The sequence below is a fragment of the Protopterus annectens genome, chromosome 2.part2, assembly GCF_019279795.1.
Source record: "Protopterus annectens isolate FY-2018-M chromosome 2.part2, PAN1.0, whole genome shotgun sequence".
Classification (NCBI taxonomy): domain Eukaryota; kingdom Metazoa; phylum Chordata; order Ceratodontiformes; family Protopteridae; genus Protopterus; species Protopterus annectens.
The window spans coordinates 599,493,478-599,509,238 of NC_056730.1; the positions used below are offsets into that span (position 1 = coordinate 599,493,478).

Here is a 15,761-nt window from a genome sequence, read left to right on the forward strand (position 1 = left end):
ATAAGTAATAAGTACCTAACTAAATAAACAAGTAAACAAACACATTTCAGTATGCAGGAAGTATTTATACAGCTGACATATGAGCCAGATATGTGAATCATGTCAGCTGTATGGGTGCTGTGGGGGTCTCATCAGATATAATACCACAAATGGTAGCCCTTCCTGTTCACATACCTGTGTACCTTTGTTGATACATGCATGCAAGGTATGGTGCCCAGTACTCAAGAGAGGTGGGTGATGTCATAAAATGCACACATGATGTAACTGTCTCCTGTGGTGTGATAGGAAATCGTATAAATTCCTGTAGATTCTGAAACATTATACTGAGAAATGAACTTAGTATAGCGTTAAGGGACAGTGAAATATTCACCATGTCCTGTCTGATCTCTAAAGGGTTCCTTTAGCTAATATGGGAAGAGCCACACATTCTTTGGTCTCCACAAATAAGAAAAGGACAAGGATTCTTAGTTAATCCATGTGTGGGTGACACACATCACCCAGGATGTGTACAGTCTTCTGACTAACTCTGAAGCAACCAGTAATCTCTTGATCAATGAAATCATGATATGTCATCCACTGATGGTACCATGTATTTCGTTACTGTATGTCACTTTGCCCAGACCAGTGCAAATTGTCAATACTGAAAATTATAGTGTGCTGCTGCACGATAATTGCTTCAGCTCTGTCCATTTTTTTGCAATAAGAACATGCTTGGTGTTCTTTTCTCTTTTATATTGAGAAGTATAGAGCCACACAGTTTCTTTCACAGATGACTGCAAAGCATTACTGCATTCTCCTTGCATCCATTTTAATATCGTTAGGGCCTCTCATTATACTATTTCATTTGCATGTTGTTATGCAGCCATTTGCACGTAACTTTTGTTGTACATTTGGGATCAATGCAGTAGCACATAACATGTGCTTATGGGTTCTGCAAGGCTGTTCCAGTTTACATATGGTGGTTAGCAGCATAAACGCATACAGTGTAGTGCATGACTTGTCTATGGTCTCTGGCCATTTGCTTTACTGAATCTCTGCTACTGTAAACCAGAATAAACATAGCAATGCTAGTACCTCTACTGAATGCTATATCTTACTTATTTAATCTTGTACTTATTGCTAAGTATGCATTTTCTAACTACATTATGAATTATAGCAATATTCAGTACTTCTTTGGTTCAATTAAAAAAAACATTATCTTGAAAATTAATGACTTGCATAACTGTCATCTGTCCTTGGTTTTGCAAAATGTCCTAATATGCCTGATATGTTTGATCTGTTCCTCATAAAATGTGTAGTTTTCTGGCAATTTTGTGAGAACAGTCACTGAATAATGACAGACATTTGAGTTTCAGACTTCATATTCTTTAGAAAACACAAACTAATACAATACCTGTCATTCAAGTAATTTTCTAAGTATGTAAGTGCAATATTTGAAATCTATCCCAGATTTTGAGCATTTGTCCCTCATTATTTTTTTGATTTTGTCCTTGATTCTTGAGCTAAGATGTTGAAAACTATTAATGCTTTCAGTAATATGTAATCTGACACCACACTAAATGTGACAATGTGATGTGATACTAAATATGACAATATGATCTGATACTAAATGTGATGATGTGATGTCATACTGTGACAGTATGGCTTGTAAAATCACATTAATGCCACTTGGCTTAGCTGAATGACAGAAACAGTCTGCAATAATCTATTTATGCAGTTATTATAGAAAACTAGACATAAATAAATATTGATGAAACGCTATCAGCAAATCTTTACTACTACTATTCTGATGACATACATTAAAGGATCTGTCTGCTAAATGTTAAAATAAAACCCATATTCATGTGATTATATGCTGCTTTCATTAGAAGCAGATGTGCAGAATGCTACAATGAAGTAATGAAACACTGGATAAAATGACAGCCAAGTGCTAAAAGGTCCCATTAGTTTGCACAGAGAGATAAAATGGCCATTAATAATTAGACAGGTAAATTGATTGAAATTTATTCAAAAGATTTCTATGTACTTGTGATAATGGTCTATGCAGTTGTGTAAATACGGAGAGAACGTTGTGAAAAATATGTGCTGGAATATATAAATGTCTATCTCTGCTTTTCAAAAATATATTTTGGCATAACTTTGGAAAATGCAAACATCCAATCAAAGCTTCTTTACAAGCCATTATAAAAAATAGGTAAGAATAAATTAAACAACTCATGTCAGCTGGAGAATGTCTAAGTAAAAAATGAACTGCAAAATTTGCTATATTGTTAGTTTAGTTTTTCATTTTTAATAAGAGATTTGGTCTTTTTTAATCCTTCTCAGAAAAAGAGAGAAAGACCGACAGAAAGGTGTAAGGTAAATGAAAAGAATATGGACATTCTGTAAACAACAAACATATCACCGAGATGAATACAATGTAAACAAAACCCATACAAGAAAGGGAAAAAGTCAGTGTTCATAAAGAACTGATCAGAACTGAACCCTAAAGCCATGAGGAGAAAGCTTACATAGTGACGTACCACACTGCCTTAGTGTTACTGGCACTGATTTATTTATTTATTTATTTAAATTTGTTGACCGGGAGTGTCCGACTGGATGTGGGTCCATTTTCAGCGGAGGCCCGGGGAGAAAAGCTCCACAGTAAAATAAACAGACAGTAGTTACATTGGATTACATAGCGATTAACAATTTAACATAGAAATTACTTACAACATATTTACAGATGAAGAACATAGTACATCAGTAGACAACTAGAATCTTTATCAGTGAAGTACATAACAGGCATTAACAAATGTAACAATGAGAAGTTCCTGCTGTATAATAAGTACTAGGCTTATGAGCATCTGAGCTTGCTATCATCAAGGTAGTTAGTGGAGGTGAAAGAAAGGTAGTAGTTGGATGGGGTGGATGATATTATTGCGGGAGTTGCAAGGGCATAGCCAGCATGTTTTTAGGTCACTTTTAATAAAGTTTTGAAGTTGGTGCATGATGGTATGGAGGTAATTGTGGGTGGGAGTGAGTTCCATAATTTGGCTATGGCGCAAGAGAATAGTGCTTCACCAGCAGAGTTATTGGCTTTAGTGATCTGCAAGTGATTTTTGTTGCTGGATTGTTGCTGATAAGTCACAATTCTGTAAAGATTAAGACAGGAAACTAAATTATGTAAGATCTCCCATTTGTGAGAAAATAACAGAACATTAATGCTGGTACAATGCTTCTTCAGTGCAATCAGTATACCTTGTGTCTGATAAATTCGCAAAGAAAGATGAAGTAAGTAAAAGCATGTAGTGCTTAGATGCTAATGAGGACACTTAAGGTTTAGAGACATTTTAGCTTATATATTTATTTTTCGTTGTGATTGCATTTAGAAAAAAAAGAATCAAACTGTAATTAACAATACTGTCAATAACTATTTTAAAATTCACATTGCAATCGTATTTTTTCTATACATTAAGTAAAACATGTAGGACGTGCCTATGCAAAGCCTAATTAATCAGGTACTTTTGCTTCTGACGTCTTATTTGTGACTTCTATGTTGGAAGCTGTATGTCAATGGTGATATCAAACAGATGTGGTACTACAGAGGGGGTCACAACATAGGAAAAGTTTTTTTTTTGAGGTTGAATGTGGCTAAGTTGAATTTCTTTGATATGTCTCTAGTAGAGGAATGCAAGAATAGGTAGTCTGTTCTAAGGATGTACAAAGTTATTTAGTGAATACAGAATGACGATGAAAATGAATAAAAGGGGTAGACTGGCATATCAATTACAGATAGATAGTGGTATGTTCAGGTCTGATATAGGAATACTGGTAGACATCACCCTTCTCCTTCCGCCTCTCTAATTACACACTCTACCCATGATTTCTGTTCGCTTTCTTAAGTTATCCACTCATTATATTAATGATTCTCCCAGTTTCCTAATTCCTTTTCTTTATAAGCATACTTGCCTTGTTATCCTTTCTAACTTCTCACTCCATTTCCTAGTCCATAGTTATAGTAGCCACCCTTTAGTCCATATATAATAGATTTGGCCCTCAGAATTCGGCCATCCCCAAATGTTACGCATCTTATTCTTGTTACTACAGTTATCCGTCATAACTCATAGCAGTGAGAATTGTTTTTCAACACATTTTTTTCCATTTCAATTATATAATCCAGTTAACCATAATCTAAGTATTTTGTCTGTGTAAAGTATTCATAGTGTTATTACTATATACTTGTTACATTTCATTGTGCTATTTTGTCTTTGTATCATCAGATGGCCCCACTTGTGTTTGAAAATCAGTGCAATGACCTGGTTAACTATGCATAAATGAATAACCAACTAACTAACTAACAATAAATGGTGGCAAGTAGCTTGGCAATCATTTCTAAGCTAGATGTAGAAAACCTGGAAGAGCAAAGAAGGATCATGATATGTGGAGAGTACAAATTTTAGGGCATGCAGATTAAAGGGACTGGGATTTCTGTTATAAACTGAGGTGATTAACTGCTGAATGTAGCTCAGATGGGACTAAAATCAGCACCTCCATTTCAGAAGTCGAAGCTGTGTTAGGAACAACTGCAAAATGTTTCTGTAGGTGAGAAATGACCACGTATTGGTACTGAGAATAGTTAGATATCTTGGTGTCTTGTTCCCAAGTTACAGCACAGCAACCTGGGAGACTGCCCAAGGGATGGATGCAAAATCAGCACTGATGTGGTTGTGGTAGTGGAAAAGGGTGATAGATAACACCTGAGTAAGAGATGAAGGTTCAATGTGCTGACCAGTCTATGTCAGCATCCTTTGCTGTGGTCATAAGGTTTGGGAAGTGACCGTAGGAATGATAATAAAGATACAAGAGATATACATGAGGCTATTTCAATGGGTTAAGAGGTCCACTCTCTGCACACTGTAAGGAGTTTGTCAGTCGGCAGTGGTGTTAGAACTGAGACACTGTATGTTCTGTTATATGAGGAATCTGATCAGATGACTTACAGGTGAAGCAGGTATGACCGACTAGTAGGAATCTCTTGAGATACACCCTGGACACAGTGGTGAGATTATAGCTCTCTGCTTACAAGAGAATGCCTGACTATTTCCCAGTATCTGCTTAGCCCCCAGGATGAGATGGGAAGTATAGATGATGACAGAGAACTCTAGCCTTTCTTGTACATCATGAACCTAAGCAGAACAAGCAGTTTATAAAAATGGATCGATCTCTGCAATAAATCTTTTAAGGCAGCTGAATTATAGCTTCTATACACATTGAACAAAGTCTCATCATTTTAAATTCAGCATTCTGCGTCTTTATACGCTATTTATAAGCACAATCAGTACTCTTTTATATTGGTTGCACTTTATGCAAAAGGTCTAGGCACATATTTTTGTGGTGTGCACTCCAGCTTTTTGACAAGGTTTGAACTGATGTAAAGTTATGCTTGTTAAACAGAACACAAATAAATCAGTGCAGAGGTTCATTCCAAAATTACATTTTCTCATGTGAGAGGCCTTTGTCAGGCAAATCTTAGTTATGTTTTACTGAGTATGCATGCCTGTTGCTATTTGCAACCAGTGTTATTAAATAATACCCATAGCTGGACATTTCTATCACTAGTTTGCCATTATGGATGTTTCAAGTAAGAATACTAATCATATATGTGTCTATATATGTGGAAACAAGGTCATCATTCCACACCAGTTGATAGCTGTAACTCTTCTGCTACAAGAATCAATAGTTTATTCATAGAAGGAAAGAGAGAGAGAGAGAGAGAGAGAGAGAGAGAGAGAGACAGAGAGAGAGAGAGAGAGAGAGAGAATGAGGACCAGTCCACCAGATTCTAATTTATTAGTACTTTACCAGCAACATACATGAAACTATACTTCCAGCTAGACATAGCTCTCAACTTGTTCAGGGAGAAAGCAAAAAAATAATCTGGGATAAATTGTCCCAAATCAGGAACTCTTTTGAAATATTAGTTCTATTGACTTAGAATGTCTGCAAAATATAAGAACAACATGAATTTACATGCATTTCCTGAAATGAAAGAAACCTTTGGATTTTTCATTATTTATTGGCTATAATCCAGCACCTTTCTTCAAAGTATAAGTAATTTTAAGAGAGAAAAAGCATTTTTTTTTTGCTGGCCCTACCAGGACCATGCCTGATAGCTCCACTATCATTACACAACTGGTCCATTAGTTTTGGTGAAACAGGAGCTGCATATTCACGAGCTAGCAGAGACCCCTGTGGCCCATGCATTCCTAGCTAGTAATCCCTTTCAGCCCTCTGTTCCCAAATGAGAACTGCATGGTAGAGAACAGGCCATTATTTGTGGTCAGGTTGCAGATTACACTGTCCCCTTTGGATTAACCTCCCAGTGACACCTCTAAATCTGAAATCACTGCCTCCGATGGAAAGACATGGCCCAGAATGTCAATTTCCAATTGGCTGCAGATCTAAAATGCATGACAGCAACATGGCTTCGGTCAGCGCAGAAATCCATTATCTAAACACTTACTGCTTCTACTAGGTGTCACTGATGTGGCAAGCAAGATCCTCCACCCCCCCGACTCCAGGATGTGTAATGTAACAATGCCCATTGGCTATGATTCTCCCAACCGACTTCTACAGACACCTGAGCTGTTAATCAAACTTGAGTTTCCTGCAGTATAATCATGGCTTTATGCCTGTACACCTTGGAGTATGACTGACTCAGAAATAATTTGAATGAAAATCATAAAAACCACTGAAAGTCAAGAACGGTTGAAAGGTATACAAGGTCATCTCACACACCTATGATTCGACAGTTTGACAGTGATAATGCAAAACATATGTTTTGTTGTAGTCTTCAAAATTTATTCCAGGTCACGCTTTTGAAAATAATCTAATTCAGTCTTACTGAGTCACATGAACTAATTCCTTTTCCCACACCTTTAATTTATTATTTTCGCCTTAATCAACATATGCACACAAAGCACCTCAAAAAAGCATTTAGTCGATGTACTAGAATTTAAGCTTGTTAAATGTGAAAAAAGTCTTAAGGAGAACAACTTTGCTGCAATGCACTGGATGAAGTAGTATATATATATATATATATATATATATATATATATATATATATATATATATATATATATGTATAGATATTCAAAACTAAAGGTATCTCATGTTTGCAACCCAGTGATGTTTGAGAAGCTCACATGTCATTTTCCTTTGTAAGCTCATCTTCTATGTCCATATCATCACTGATGCTAGCTCTGAAGGCAGTAATGGAGGTACATCATTCTACCACTAGGTGGAGTTTATTCCATAGCCATGTCAGATACTGTGTGGTGTGCTGGTTATCACTGTTAGTCTTAATATTCAAATTAAGACTGCCTCTTCATACATTTAGTCCTTCAGCTGTGCACTCCGGGTATAGAGTTTCAGATACAATTGTTGCCTTTACTCTGAAAACAGATAATGGCCCATTTGTTTTGTCTGTTTGAAACAGACCAAAGTTATAATATTTTACTGTATTTGAATAACTTTTGTTTATTATTTCTCCAATCTTCATTCTCCTATGTCTTTGTACTTTTTGAAACAGTGTGAGCTGTTTTGTGTGTAAGCCACAGAACATTGTTTTAAACTGGGTAATGGAATAAATCAGAATAGAGCATTGTCACCTCATAGTAAGACGATGTCCAGTTCGATTCTCAGCTAGAGCGTCTTATGCGTGGAGACATGCGTGAATGGGCGTACTTTCGTTGAAGGTTGTGAATCAGGCCTGGCAAGCCGGTACGTAAAAATCAACTGCCAATCATTAGCAGACCGGAGTTCCGCTGTGGCAACCCCTAACCGGGAAAAGCCGAAAAACATAAACAAGAGTATAGAATAAAAGTGTGCTCCTGGCATAGCTTTGATTATCAAATGGTTAGTGAAATGTGCCTTTCTAACACTGGATGCAAAGTTGTGGTTAAAACTAAGTTTGCCATTCAGTGTTGTCTCAGAATCATTCCATGTACTGTAAGGACTTAGTACATTTGGTAGTAAAATGGTATCTTCTTCCTGCATGTTTTAACACCTTTATTGAATTATCACTTAAGGGACAAGCAAACATGCATTTATTTAAAATAAAACAAACCATGTTAACGTGTTCAGAGTTACAGAGTTAAAAACATACATCACATACATGCTTTTTATACAATTATTATCAATTCAGAATTACATTTCCTGGACAAGTTCAGCATACACAAGGGAGGCAGTTGATGTCCCGAAGTCCACTGATCACAAAATCGTCCTTTGCAAACTACTGTCTTAAGCAAAGCAATCTGCAAGCACCTTAACATATAGAAGCTCTACATTTCCTGACAAGTCCAGCATACACAAAGGAGCCCATTGAGGTCCCTTTGTAAAGTACTATATGTCTGAACATTTCTGTATATCTCATGCTGTATTCTTAACAGCGGCCTGTACACCACCAGAACACAATTTATTTTCCCCTGGCTCTCATCCTGTAAACTCTCTCTCTTGTCAACACTAATCCTCTCTGCATTCTCACAACAATATCACCCAACTACTCATCTTATTCTACCAACCTCAAAAATAAGAGTATAAAACTTCTTTCTCAGCTTGCATATGTCTTCCTTGATACTCCTATATCTGTGCTTTATCTTGTTAATAACTGAGCCTTTCTGCTTACTCTGAACCATAACTCCTGCAACAGCTGTCTACTACTTACTTACTGATTACTTTTTGGTCCAAACTGAATGTCCATTTGGGTCCAAAAAGCTCTATTCACCCTTAATTTGCTTAAGGTTACTCCGCTCCCCTACCCTACCCCCATTCCCTCCCATGCCCACTATCTGTAAGTTTATACTCTAACCTCAATATCCCCTCTCGTTTCAATCCTTTCCATCCAATTACACTCATCCTCATCCTACATCTCCGTGTACCCCCTACTGCACACCTCTACCTAATCAAACATATTGCCACTCCACTCCAAGCACTACACACCCATTACCTACATACAATCTCTCCTAATTCCCAAGACATCAACTCCTCTACAATTCCCACTCAATCCGCTGCTTCATCACCATTCAGCTCCTTCCCTTCTCATTTTCACCAACTCACACCATCCTTCTTACTTTTATTTACATTACCTTTCATCCTACCATCCCTCAAACTATTTCCTCTCACATGGCCCTCTTCCACCTTAGCATGCTATTCATTTCATTTCTCACTCATCTTCTTCTTCTACTTTGCTATCTGTCCACCTGTCATACCACACTATCTCTAATTAACCCTTCTTCTACTTCTAGTCTCCCCTTTTTTAACCTACAAACTCACCACAACTTCTCTATATCACCCTCTCTTTTTAACCACACAAACCTACTGTTAATCAAAATTATAAATAACCTCCATCCAACTCACCCTTTAAAAAAACAAGCCTATATATCATCTCTACAACCCCAAAATACCTAGCCTTCTATTAAATCACAAATGCATATTCCTGTCCAGAGATATGCACCCAAACCCATTCTCTTCTCCCTCTCTTAACACCCTGTCCTCATAACTACCTCCCTTCATGCCAACTCCCCCTCCAGCAGCTTAATCTAATACTCTTTAAATACAAAAAGCATTCTCAACAAAGTCAGTGAGTTCCACTAGTGAATAGCCCAACCCTTACCTTACATAGTAACTATAACAGAAACTTAGCTCACACCCCACATCTCTGACAAAGAAAGTCCACCCCCCAGATACAATATCCTCCACTTAGACAGAGTTCACAAAAAAGGAGGAGGAGTAGCCATAATAGCCATAATCTAAACCTACCACCTTAGAAAACAAAAATGGGAAGAAACTAAGGGTAATGCTGCTCAATGCCAGAAGTCTAAATCTCAAAATGCACGCACTCAAGGCCCTTCTCAGTATGGAGAACATCGATGTCTGTGCTGTGACTGAAACCTGGTTCAAGGCTCCTGAGAGCACCCCGGCACTATCAGGTTTTACCTCATATCATGCGTTCCGGCCCCAAAACCTGGATCACACCACAAAAAGAGGGGGTGTATCCATATTCATCAAGGATACCCACACCTCCAGGTTGGTGGCAATGCACGAAGCATCGGAAACCATCCAGGTGCAATTAACCATAGGCAAAACTGCTCTACAATTTGTAGCATGCTACAGGCCACCCTCTCAAACTCAGGAACCCCACACAGCCTTCCTGAAGACACTGGAGGGTATAAATGTATCTCCAAACACCATTATATTGGGTGACTTCAACTACCCGAATATAGACTGGGAACATTACTCAAGCCCCAACTTTCTAGCCCAAAGGTTCCTGGAGTTCATAAATTCAAATGCCATGGAACAACTAGTCACTGTTCCCACAAGAGGAGAAAATATACTAGATCTCATCATCACAAACATGGGGACAAAATGCTCCACACGGGAAGTATATCCCTCATTGGTGAGATCAGATCACAAACTTAACTCACTGGAAATCCACATCCCGGCCCCACCCCAAGCAAAAAAGACCACAGTGAAGAACTTCTCTAAAGCAAACTTCACACTACTCAAGACTGGTGTGGTATCCTTCAAGGCCCCCGAGCCAGTGGAAACCACAATCCAAGCTGCGGAAGCCCTTACAAATGCCTTCTACGAACACCTCCAGGACTGCATGGATCAGGCAATCCCTAATAAAACCAAGACTCTTTCCACCAAGGGCAAACGTCCAGTCTGGTGGACCCCAGCCATAAACAAACTTTACAATAAGAGGAGAAAGCTGTTACATGATAGAGCAAAATCCATTAAAGAAGACACCCTTGATCATTATTAGTAAAAAAATATGAGCACTCATAAAATCATCCAAGGCCAACTTTGAGAGAAAAATTGCAATAGATTCAAAAGACAATCACAAGGCCTTCTTCAGCTATGTTAGAAACCTGGGTGGAAACTCCCAGATATGCACAGAATTAGTCCAAAATGATACAAACATCACTGAACCCACAGACATTGCCAACATACTGGCAGACAGGTTCAGTGCAAACTTCACCCCCCTCTCCCCGCCAAAAGGAGAGATAACTATCCCAGCGGAGTGTAGCCTCCCAGACATCTCAAATGCGCAGGTGAAAGCTGCTCTCTCTAAAGCTAAAAACACAGCATTAATGGGACCTGATGGTGTCCCCGGCTGTGTGCTACATGAACTCAACGAGGAACTAAACCCACATATAAGGCAGCTGTTTAATCTTAGCCTTACCACAGGATACATGCCCAAGGAGTGGCGTATGGCAACTGTGGTCCCACTCCACAAAGGCGGTGCCTCTACGGACCCTGGTAATTACCGCCCCATAAGCTTAACAAGCCTGGTCTGCAAAGCTATGGAGAGGATCATAATGGAACTCATAAACAAAGACATAGGGGACTTGCAGACATTGGACCCGACCCAGTTTGGCTTTGTCAAGGGCAGATCATGCCTTTTGAACTTGGTCGACTTCTTCGAAACAGTCACCAAGGCCATTGATGAGGGAAAGGCAGTCCATACAGCCTACCTTGACCTTGCAAAAGCTTTTGACACAATACCCCACTCAGGTATTATAGAGAAACTTACCAGCTTAAATGTAAACCCAAATGTCACAAGATGGGTTGCAAACTGGCTAAAGGACAGAACCCACAGGGTTAGAGTTGCTGGCGCCATGTCAGACTCCAAGCCGGTCTCAAGTGGTGTCCCACAGGGCTCAGTCCTTGGCCCCCTGTTGTTCGGCATCTATTTCTCAGAAGTTCAGGCAAACATAGGAGGACTATGGCTGACAAAGTTTGCAGATGACTGCAAACTGGGCGCCATAGTAGAAAGTACATCGGACACAGATATCCTTCAGAGGGGTCTCACGGAAACAGATAACTGGTGCCAGAGCCATAGCCTGAAGTTAAATGCCAAAAAATGTATAGTCATACCCTTCGGGAAAAACAAGGTAACCCCAAGCTACCATATAGGTGGCAATCCATTAAGCACAGAAGAGGTTATCAGGGACCTGGGGACCCAGGTTGACAGTGGCCTTTCTTTTGACACTCACATTGCTAAAGTGGTTAGAAAGACCTTCTACATTGCCCACCTGATCATGAAGGGATTCACATCCAGATCAAGTGAGGTCATTGTTCCCCTGTACTCTTCACTTATCAGACCAATGATCGAGTACAATGCCCCATTCGGGATGTATCTCACCCGACACCTGCAGCAATTGGAGAGACCCCAAAAGTTCCTCACCAAAAGGATAAAGGGACTCCAAAATCTGTCATATGCTGCCAGACTGAAGAAACTCCAGCTCTATTCAGTCGCATACCGCCTGCTCAGAGGTGACCTGTGCCTGACATACAAGGCCATGTCCAAACCGGAATTAATGGACATGCTCCACCTCAAAAAATCCAAATCTATCAGATCCACTAGAGCAAGCGACTTAAACCTTAGCATGGATATAAATAGGACATGCTGGAGGGATAGATTTGTCACCCAGAGACTCCCTATGCTGTGGAATAAAATCCTGGTCCATATGAGGCAGAGCACCTCGCTGGCTCTGTTCAAGAGAAATCTTGACTGGTGCATGGGAGATTGTAGGTTTACCCCGTGAATCATCTCTGTGTCACTGCTGGACAGAGGCACAACAAACTAATGGGCACAGTATTTTTTAACATAAGGGGTGGCGTAAGCCACAAAACTTTGGGCTAGGCTTATAAATGCCTTAGGGCAGATAGCCTAGTATAAACCTATGAACCTATGAACCTATAATCTATGCTAACAATCTCAGTCTGTCTCACTCTTCCATGCCATTCCCCAACTTCAACCACACCAAACCATTATTAGTAAACTGCAAACTAAATAGCCACAAAAATCTTACTATTGTTGCTCTATATATTCCCCAGGTAACAATATTCCCATATTGGAACATATCCTTTCCTGGATCACACATAACATAAATAACAAAACTATCCTCCTAGAAGACGTCAGCATAGATTGGCAAACCCTAACCTCTGACTCCCGTAATTGCAGTATTAATCTGCACGGATTCTCACAACTCATCACTAGCACTACTCACTTTAGCAAACCAACCAACTGCAGCTTGTATCCAATCCATACCTTTATCACAACCCCAAAACTCTATCAGATTTTTTAAGTGACCACTCTCCCATCTGCTTCCAAAGATACTCCTTTCAACTTACTAGACCCCACAAATTCAAAGAAGGCCATAGTCTCTCAAATTTCAAGCAAGATGAATTTAACAATAAACTTTCCTCCCTTAACTGGTCCTTCCTCTTTCACTTACCCCTAAGTGATGCTGTACACAAGTTTAACACAACTTTTTTAGACTTCTTCAACTCCCTTGCTCTGCTTCAGAGAATTGGAGTAAAATCCCTCTTTGTACCCTGGCTGTCTCAATCCACTTGCTCACTAATGACCAAAAAAGGCAATGCCTAGAAAAACTGGCTTAAGATTAAATCCCCTATCCATCTCCAGACTAACAAAGAACTTATAAACCTCACAAAAAACACATAAACAAAAATAAGAAAAACCTTTTCTTAAAGCCCCAATCATGCCACCACAGCAACCCTAAGATATTCTGGTATACCATCAATAAGATCCTCCATCCAGGAAACCCTTCTAAACCTAACCCATACCCAAACAAGGCTCCTCTAGAAATCACCTCCATTCAAATCTCCTGCTTCATTGACTCAATCAGTAAATTAACCCTCAATAATAGCACCTCCAACCTCTCTCATCCCCCCTTCACCAGCACAAAATATCTCCTTCTCACTCAAACTGGTTCCCGCTGCCTACATTAAATCCCTGATTAACAAATTAAAGCCATTCTCTCCATCAGGAGACTAACTTCCACCCCTCTTCCTCAAGCTAGCAGCTACCTCAAAAACCTACCTTATCTCCATGCTAATAAACCAATCAATCCATTAATCCACAGGGGAAACAATTCTATATTATTCTTATCGACAGGGGGGGGGGGGGTCACTCCACTGAACTCTCAAACTGCTGTCCCATAGCAATACTGTCTCCCCTCTCAAAAATACTCAAAAAATGTATACATAAACAGCTCATGGACTACCTTCTTAAAGAAAATCTGTTCACTCCCACCCAATATGGCATCTGACTCAACCACAGCACAACCTCTGCTGTTATATCCTTCACACAAACTGTCTCCCAAGCCATGAATAATAAACTAGTTTCCTGTCTTTTCCTAGACCTCACTATATCATTTGACACTGTATCCCACACCATGCTCTTTGCTAAACTGTCTGGTCATATTCTCTCAGATCCCACTATAGGCTGCTTTTCAAGCTACCTCACCAAAGGACAACAGTCTTTTAAATGGTTCTGTTCCTGTTCTCCCTTTCTTCGTATCAAGATGGGGGTACCTCAAGGCCCATTCTAAGCCCCCTACTGTTTAACATCTTCAAGAATCACCTCCACTCCTCCTGCCCCACTCTTTCATTATACAATATGCTCCATTTCTGATAACCTCCCTGACCTTCAAACTCTAACTCAAAACTCTTTCAACTTTGTGGAAAACTGGCTGATGGAAAATCAATTGCTACTTAATCCCAAAAAAACAAACTTTTCCTATTCCTCCCAAAACCCCTCACCCATCATAAATCTACTTTTAACATCTCTTCTCTTGACAATATTATTATTAACAATGAAACTTATATCAAGCTCCATGGGATAATTATAGACAACCAACTCAAATTTGACCAACGCATCCAGTATTCCATAAAAAAGACTCCTCAAAAACTGGGCTTACTATACAGAAATAAAAAGATTCCTCACCAAGTACTCTAGACTCTCCTTAGCCTATGCCTACCTTCTTCCCAGTCATCTCTATGGATCTCCTATCCTAACAAACCTCCAATCTTCTCAAAAATACTCAAAAAATGTATACATAAACAGCTCATGGACTACCTTCTTAAAGAAAATCTGTTCACTCCCACCCAATATGGCATCTGACTCAACCACAGCACAACCTCTGCAGTTATATCCTTCACACAAACTGTCTCCCAAGCCAGGAATAATAAACTAGTTTCCTGTCTTTTCCTAGAACTCACATACAATAAAATTCCAAGGTTCACTGCAAACCAACTCTAACACCTACCACTGCCTCTCTCTCAAATCTCTTAACTGGCTTGAATCCCACCATCAACTCCTACTACCTCAGCTCCTCATAATACAATCTATTCTTAACAAACCTACCTCCTACCCATCTGTCTCCACCCTCAACTCTCTTTATACTCCAAACTGCTCACTCTGAAGCTCAAACCAGTTGTTGTTGTTGTGTCTTTCGGCTTTTCCTGGTTAGGGGTCGCCACAGTGGAACTTCAGTCTGCTAATGATTGGTAGTTGATTTTTATGTGCCGAGTTACCAGCCCTAATACACAACCTTCAACTAAGGTACGCCCATTCACGCATGTCTCCACGCATAAGACGCTCTAGCTCTAGCTCTATTTTTTTCTAAATAGTTTTCTACTACCCTTTTCTAAAGATCCCACTTTCAGTTAAATGTGTTGCAATTTTTAATACTAAATGTGGGACATTTTTGTTACTCCAGACATGGATTTTACCAATCCATCATGTAGCAGCAAAACATTTGGAAACATCATTATGTTATCTACATTATAGTTCACTGCATATACAGAAATCCACAGATTTTGTCCTAATTTAAATTCAAAGAATCCAAGAGAGGACTCATTTCACAGACCACTGTAAGAAGTCACTGGCTGGCCTTGCTGGATCA

General features: G+C 39.4%; 1 protein-coding gene across 1 annotated transcript in view; it reads left to right on the top strand.

Moving 5' to 3' along the window:
- LOC122795739 overlaps positions 1 to 15,761 on the top strand; it is a 1,302,586-nt gene that overhangs the window by 40,336 nt on the left and 1,246,489 nt on the right. The window lies entirely within an intron of this gene.